Consider the following 8,990-nt stretch of genomic DNA (forward strand, 5'->3'; position numbering starts at 1 on the left):
AGAGATGGGGAACAGCTGAATTTTGGACTCGGCTGGTGACAAAATGTTCCAAACACACCCCCATGCACAACTCCACCGGGGAAGGTGCCAGAAACGAGTTCTGTTTGTAGTTTTTACAGTACCCCGGTAGGCAAGAGAAAGGCACCCACAAAACTTGTTCTACCTGCTTTCTGGGCTGAGATGGGGAATCAATGAGTTTTGGACTCGGCTGGTGACAAATGTTCCAAACACACCCCATGCACAACTCCACCGGGGAAGGTGCCAGAAACGAGTTCTGTTGGTAGTTTTTACAGTACCCCGGTAGGCAAGAGAAGGCACCACAAAACTTGTTCTACCTGCTTTCTGGGCTGAGATGGGGAATCAATGAGTTTTGGACTCGGCTGGTGACAAAATGTTCCAAACACACCCCATGCACAACTCCTCCGGGGAAGGTGCCAGAAACGAGTTCTGTTGGTAGATTTAAACTACCCCGGTTGGCAGCTGAAAGGCACCACAAAACTTGTTCTACCTGCTTTCTGGGCTGAGATGGGGAATCGCTGAGTTTTGGACCTCGGCTGGTGACAAAATGTTCCAAACACACCCCATGCACAACTCCACCGGGGAAGGTGCCAGAAACGAGTTCTGTTGGTAGTTTTTACACTACCCCGGTAGGCAGCTGAAAGGCACCACAAAACTTATTCTACCTGCTTTCTGGGCTGAGATGGGGAATCAATGAGTTTTGGACTCGGCTGGTGACAAAATGTTCCAAACCACACCCCATGCACACTCCACCGGGGAAGGTGCCAGAAACGAGTTCTGTTGGTAGTTTTTTACACTCCCCCGGTTGGCAGCTGAAAGGCACCACAAAACTTATTCTACCTGCTTTCTGGGCTGAGATGGGGAATCGCTGAGTTTTGGACTCGGCTGGTGACAGAATGTTCCAAACACACCCCATGCACAACTCCACCGGGAAGGTGCCAGAAACGAGTTCTGTTGGTAGTTCTTACAGTACCCCGGTAGGCAGCTGAAAGGCACCACAAAACTTGTTCTACCTGCTTTCTGGGCTGAGATGGGGAATCAATGAGTTTTGGACTCGGCTGGTGACAAAATGTTCCAAACACACCCCATGCACAACTCCTCCGGGGAAGGTGCCAGAAACGAGTTCTGTTGGTAGATTTAAACTACCCCGGTTGGCAGCTGAAAGGCACCACAAAACTTGTTCTACCTGCTTTCTGGGCTGAGATGGGGAATCGCTGAGTTTTTGGACTCGGCTGGTGACAAAATGTTCCAAACACACCCCATGCACAACTCCACCGGGGAAGGTGCCAGAAACGAGTTCTGTTGGTAGTTTTTACACTACCCCGGTAGGCAGCTGAAAGGCACCACAAAACTTATTCTACCTGCTTTCTGGGCTGAGATGGGGAATCAATGAGTTTGGACTCGGCTGGTGACAAAATGTTCCAAACACACCCATGCACAACTCCACCGGGGAAGGTGCCAGAAACGAGTTCTGTTGGTAGTTTTTACACTCCCCCGGTTGGCAGCTGAAAGGCACCACAAAACTTGTTCTACCTACTTTCTGGGCTGAGATGGGGAACAGCTGAATTTTGGACTCGGCTGGTGACAGAATGTTCCAAACAAACCCCATGCACAACTCCACCGGGGAAGGTGCCAGAAACGAGTTCTGTTGGTAGTTTTTACACTACCCCGGTAGGCAGCTGAAAGGCACCACAAAACCGGTTCTATCTGCTTCCTGGGCTAGAGATGGGGAACAGCTGAATTTTGGACTCGGCTGGTGACAAAATGTTCCAAACACACCCCATGCACAACTCCACCGGGGAAGGTGCCAGAAACGAGTTCTGTTGGTAGTTTATACACTACCCCGGTAGGCAGCTGAAAGGCACCACAAAACCGGTTCTACCTGCTTCCTGGGCTAGAGATGGGGAACAGCTGAATTTTGGACTCGGCTGGTGACAGAATGTTCCAAACACACCCCATGCACAACTCCACCGGGGAAGGTGCCAGAACGAGTTCTGTTGGTAGTTTTTACAGTACCCCGGTAGGCAAGAGAAAGGCACCACAAAACTTGTTCTACCTGCTTTCTGGGCTGAGATGGGGAATCGCTGAGTTTTGGACTCGGCTGGTGACAAAATGTTCCAAACACACCCCATGCACAACTCCTCCGGGGGAAGGTGCCAGAAACGAGTTCTGTTGGTAGATTTAAACTACCCCGGTTGGCAGCTGAAAGGCACCACAAAACTTGTTCTACCTGCTTTCTGGGCTGAGATGGGGAATCGCTGAGTTTTGGACTCGGCTGTTGACAAAATGTTCCAAACACACCCCATGCACAACTCCACCGGGGAAGGTGCCAGAAAGGAGTTCTGTTGGTAGTTTCTACACTACCCCGGTAGGCAGCTGAAAGGCACCAACAAAACTTGTTCCACCTGCTTTCTGGGCTGAGATGGGGAATCGCTAGAGTTTTGGACTCGGCTGTTGACAAAATGTTCCAAACACACCCCATGCACAACTCCACCGGGGAAGGTGCCAGAAACGAGTTCTGTTGGTAGTTTCTACACTACCCCGGTAGGGCAGCTGAAAGGCACCACAAAACTTGTTCTACCTGCTTTCTGGGCTGAGATGGGGAACGGCTGAATTTTGGACTCGGCTGGTGACAAAATGTTCCAAACACACCCCATGCACACCTCCACCGGGGAAGGTGCCAGAAATGAGTTCTGTTTGTAGTTTTTACAGTACCCCGGTTGGCAGCTGAAAGGCACCACAAAGTTTTTCTACCTGCTTTCTTGGCTGAGATGGGGAATCAATGGGTTTTGGACTCGGCTGGTGACAAAAATGTTCCAAACACACCCCATGCACAACTCCACCGGGGAAGGTGCCAGAAACGAGTTCTGTTGGTAGTTTTTAACACTACCCCGGTAGGCAGCTGAAAGGCACCACAAAACCGGTTCTATCTGCTTCCTGGGCTAGAGATGGGGAACAGCTGAATTTTGGACTCGGCCGGTGACAGAATGTTCCAAACACACCCATGCACAACTCCACCGGGGAAGGTGCCAAAATCGAGTTCTGTTGGTAGTTTTTACAGTACCCCGGTAGGCAGCTGAAAGGCACCACAAAACTTGTTCTACCTGCTTTCTGGGCTGAGATGGGGAATCAATGAGTTTTGGACTCGGCTGTTGACAAAATGTTCCAAACACACCCCATGCACAACTCCACCGGGGAAGGTGCCAGAAACGAGTTCTGTTGGTAGTTTCTACACTACCCCGGTAGGCAGCTGAAAGGCACCACAAAACTTGTTCTACCTGCTTTCTGGGCTGAGATGGGGAACGGCTGAATTTTGGACTCGGCTGGTGACAAAATGTTCCAAACACACCCCATGCACACCTCCACCGGGGAAGGTGCCAGAAATGAGTTCTGTTTGTAGTTTTTACAGTACCCCGGTTGGCAGCTGAAAGGCACCACAAAACTTGTTCTACCTGCTTTCTGGGCTGAGATGGGGAATCAATGAGTTTTGGACTCGGCTGGTGACAAAATGTTCCAAACACACCCCATGCACAACTCCTCCGGGGAAGGTGCCAGAAACGAGTTCTGTTGGTAGTTTTTACACTACCCCGGTAGGCAGCTGAAAGGCACCACAAAACCGGTTCTATCTGCTTCCTGGGCTAGAGATGGGGAACAGCTGAATTTTGGACTCGGCTGGTGACAGAATGTTCCAAACACACCCCATGCACAACTCCACCGGAGAAGGTGCCAGAAACGAGTTCTGTTGGTAGTTTTTACACTACCCCGGTAGGCAGCTGAAAGGCACCACTAAACCGGTTCTAGTTGCTTCCTGGGCTAGAGATAGGGAACAGCTGAATTTTGGACTCTGCTGGTGACAGAATGTTCAAAACACACCCCATGCACAACTCCACCGGGGAAGGTGCCAGAAACGAGTTCTGTTGGTAGTTTTTACACTACCCCGGTAGGCAAGAGAAAGGCACCACAAAACTTGTTCTACCTGCTTTCTGGGCTGAGATGGGGAACAGCTGAATTTTGGACTCTGCTGGTGACAGAATGTTCCAAACACACCCCATGCACAACTCCACCGGCAAAGGTGCCAGAAACGAGTTCTGTTGGTAGTTTTTACACTACCCCGGTAGGCAGCTGAAAGGCACCACAAAACTTGTTTTTCTACCTGCTTTCTGGGCTGAGATGGGGAATCGCTGAGTTTTGGACTCGGCTGGTGACAAAATGTTCCAAACACACCCCATGCACACCTCCACCGGGGAAGGTGCCAGAAATGAGTTCTGTTTGTAGTTTTTACAGTACCCCGGTTGGCAGCTGAAAGGCACCACAAAACTTGTTCTACCTGCTTTCTGGGCTGAGATGGGGAATCAATGAGTTTTGGACTCGGCTGGTGACAAAATGTTCCAAACACACCCCATGCACAACTCCTCCGGGGAAGGTGCCAGAAACGAGTTCTGTTGGTAGTTTTTACAGTACCCCGGTAGGCAGCTGAAAGGCACCACAAAACTTGTTTTTCTACCTGCTTTCTGGGCTGAGATGGGGAATCGCTGAGTTTTGGACTCGGCTGGTGACAAAATGTTCCAAACACACCCCATGCACACCTCCACCGGGGAAGGTGCCAGAAATGAGTTCTGTTTGTAGTTTTTACAGTACCCCGGTTGGCAGCTGAAAGGCACCACAAAACTTGTTCTACCTGCTTTCTGGGCTGAGATGGGGAATCAATGAGTTTTGGACTCGGCTGGTGACAAAATGTTCCAAACACACCCCATGCACAACTCCTCCGGGGAAGGTGCCAGAAACGAGTTCTGTTGGTAGTTTTTACACTACCCCGGTAGGCAGCTGAAAGGCACCACAAAACCGGTTCTATCTGCTTCCTGGGCTAGAGATGGGGAACAGCTGAATTTTGGACTCGGCTGGTGACAGAATGTTCCAAACACACCCCATGCACAACTCCACCGGGGAAGGTGCCAAAATCGAGTTCTGTTGGTAGTTTTTACAGTACCCCGGTAGGCAGCTGAAAGGCACCACAAAACTTGTTCTACCTGCTTTCTGGGCTGAGATGGGGAATCGCTGACTTTTGGACTCGGCTGTTGACAAAATGTTCCAAACACACCCCATGCACAACTCCACCGGGGAAGGTGCCAGAAAGGAGTTCTGTTGGTAGTTTCTACACTACCCCGGTAGGCAGCTGAAAGGCACCACAAAACTTGTTCTACCTGCTTTCTGGGCTGAGATGGGGAATCGCTGAGTTTTGGACTCGGCTGGTGACAAAATGTTCCAAACACACCCCATGCACAACTCCACCGGGGAAGGTGCCAGAAACGAGTTCTGTTGGTAGTTTCTACACTACCCCGGTAGGCAGCTGAAAGGCACCACAAAACTTGTTCTACCTGCTTTCTGGGCTGAGATGGGGAACGGCTGAATTTTGGACTCGGCTGGTGACAAAATGTTCCAAACACACCCCATGCACACCTCCACCGGGGAAGGTGCCAGAAATGAGTTCTGTTTGTAGTTTTTACAGTACCCCCGGTAGGCAGCTGAAAGGCACCACAAAACTTGTTCTACCTGCTTTCTGGGCTGAGATGGGGAATCAATGAGTTTTGGACTCGGCTGGTGACAAAATGTTCCAAACACACCCCATGCACAGCTCCTCCGGGGAAGGTGCCAGAAACGAGTTCTGTTGGTAGATTTAAACTACCCCGGTTGGCAGCTGAAAGGCACCACAAAACTTGTTCTACCTGCTTTCTGGGCTGAGATGGGGAATGCTGAGTTTTGGACTCGGCTGGTGACAAAATGTTCCAAACACACCCCATGCACAACTCCACCGGGGAAGGTGCCAGAAACGAGTTCTGTTGGTAGTTTTTACACTACCCCGGTAGGCAGCTGAAAGGCACCACAAAACCGGTTCTATCTGCTTCCTGGGCTGAGATGGGGAACGGCTGAATTTTGGACTCTGCTGGTGACAGAATGTTCCAAACACACCCCATGCACAACTCCACCGGGGAAGGTGCCAGAAATGAGTTCTGTTGGTAGTTTTTACACTCCCCCCGTTGGCAGCTGAAAGGCACCACAAAACTTGTTCTACCTGCTTTCTGGGCTGAGATGGGGAACAGCTGAATTTTGGACTCGGCTGGTGACAAAATGTTCCAAACACACCCCATGCACAACTCCTCCGGGGAAGGTGCCAGAAATGAGTTCTGTTGGTAGGTTTAAACTACCCCGGTAGGCAGCTGAAAGGCACCACAAAACTTGTTCTACCTGCTTTCTGTGCTGTGATGGGGAATCGCTGAGTTTTGGACCCGGCTGGTGACAAAATGTTCCAAACACACCCCATGCACAACTCCACCGGGGAAGGTGCCAGAAACGAGTTCTGTTGGTAGTTTTTACACTACCCCGGTAGGCAAGAGAAAGGCACCACAAAACTTGTTCTACCTGCTTTCTGGGCTGAGATGGGGAACGGCTGAATTTTAAACTCGGCTGGTGACAGAATGTTCCAAACACACCCCATGCACAACTCCACCGGGGAAGGTGCCAGAAACGAGTTCTGTTGGTAGTTTTTACACTACCCTGGTAGGCAGCTGAAAGGCACCACAAAACTTGTTCTACCTGCTTTCTGGGCTGAGATGGGGAACGGCCGAGTTTTGGACTCGGCTGGTGACAAAATGTTCCAAACACACGCCATGCACAACTCCACCGGGGAAGGTGCCAGAAACGAGTTCTGTTGGTAGTTTTTACACTACCCCGGTAGGCAGCTGAAAGGCACCACAAAACTTGTTCTACCTGCTTTCTGGGCTGAGATGGGGAATCGCTGAGTTTTGGACTCGGCTGTTGACAAAATGTTCCAAACACACCCCATGCACAACTCCACCGGGGAAGGTGCCAGAAACGAGTTCTGTTGGTAGTTTCTACACTACCCCGGTAGGCAGCTGAAAGGCACCACAAAACTTGTTCTACCTGCTTTCTGGGCTGAGATGGGGAACGGCTGAATTTTGGACTCGGCTGGTGACAAAATGTTCCAAACACACCCCATGCACACCTCCACCGGGGAAGGTGCCAGAAATGAGTTCTGTTTGTAGTTCTTACAGTACCCCGGTAGGCAAGAGAAAGGCACCACAAAACTTGTTCTACCTGCTTTCCTGGCTGAGATGGGGAACGGCTGAATTTTGGACTCGGCTGGTGACAAAATGTTCCAAACACACCCCATGCACAACTCCACCGGGGAAGGTGCCAGAAACGAGTTCTGTTGGTAGATTTAAACTACCCCGGTTGGCAGCTGAAAGGCACCACAAAACTTGTTCTACCTGCTTTCTGGGCTGAGATGGGGAATCGCTGAGTTTTGGACTCGGCTGCTGACAAAATGTTCCAAACACACCCCATGCACAACTCCACCGGGGAAGGTGCCAGAAACGAGTTCTGTTGGTAGTTTTTACACTACCCCGGTAGGCAGCTGAAAGGCACCACAAAACCGGTTCTATCTGCTTCCTGGGCTGAGATGGGGAACGGCTGAATTTTGGACTCTGCTGGTGACAGAATGTTCCAAACACACCCCATGCACAACTCCACCGGGGAAGGTGCCAGAAATGAGTTCTGTTGGTAGTTTTTACACTCCCCCGGTTGGCAGCTGAAAGGCACCACAAAACTTGTTCTACCTGCTTTCTGGGCTGAGATGGGGAATCGCTGAGTTTTGGACTCGGCTGTTGACAAAATGTTCCAAACACACCCCATGCACAACTCCACCGGGGAAGGTGCCAGAAACGAGTTCTGTTGGTAGTTCTTACAGTACCCCGGTAGGCAGCTGAAAGGCACCACAAAACTTGTTCTACCTGCTTTCTGGGCTGAGATGGGGAACAGCTGAATTTTGGACTCGGCTGGTGACAAAATGTTCCAAACACACCCCATGCACAACTCCTCCGGGGAAGGTGCCAGAAACGAGTTCTGTTGGTAGGTTTAAACTACCCCGGTAGGCAGCTGAAAGGCACCACAAAACTTGTTCTACCTGCTTTCTGTGCTGTGATGGGGAATCGCTGAGTTTTGGACCCGGCTGGTGACAAAATGTTCCAAACACACCCCATGCACAACTCCACCGGGGAAGGTGCCAGAAACGAGTTCTGTTGGTAGTTTTTACACTACCCCGGTAGGCAGCTGAAAGGCACCACAAAACTTGTTCTACCTGCTTTCTGGGCTGAGATGGGGAACGGCTGAATTTTGGATTCGGCTGGTGACAAAATGTTCCAAACACACCCCATGCACACCTCCACCGGGGAAGGTGCCAGAAACGAGTTCTGTTGGTAGTTTTTACACTACCCCGGTAGGCAGCTGAAAGGCACCACAAAACTTGTTCATACCTGCTTTCTGGGCTGAGATGGGGAACGGCTGAATTTTGGACTCGGCTGGTGACAAAATGTTCCAAACACACCCCATGCACACCTCCACCGGGGAAGGTGCCAGAAATGAGTTCTTTTGGTAGTTTTTACACTACCCCGGTAGGCAGCTGAAAGGCACCACAAAAGTTTTTCTACCTGCTTTCTGGGCTGAGATGGGGAACAGCTGAATTTTGGACTCGGCTGGTGACAGAATGTTCCAAACAAACCCCATGCACAACTCCACCGGGGAAGGTGCCAGAAACGAGTTCTGTTGGTAGTTTTTACACTACCCCGGTAGGCAGCTGAAAGGCACCACAAAACCGGTTCTATCTGCTTCCTGGGCTAGAGATGGGGAACAGCTGAATTTTGGACTCGGCTGGTGACAAAATGTTCCAAACACACCCCATGCACAACTCCACCGGGGAAGGTGCCAGAAACGAGTTCTGTTGGTAGTTTATACACTACCCCGGTAGGCAGCTGAAAGGCACCACAAAACCGGTTCTACCTGCTTCCTGGGCTAGATATGGGGAACAGCTGAATTTTGGACTCGGCTGGTGACAGAATGTTCCAAACACACCCCATGCACAACTCCACCGGGGAAGGTGCCAGAAACGAGTTCTGTTT

The sequence above is a fragment of the Falco biarmicus genome, unplaced genomic scaffold (genome assembly GCF_023638135.1).
Source record: "Falco biarmicus isolate bFalBia1 unplaced genomic scaffold, bFalBia1.pri scaffold_70, whole genome shotgun sequence".
NCBI lineage: Eukaryota > Metazoa > Chordata > Aves > Falconiformes > Falconidae > Falco > Falco biarmicus.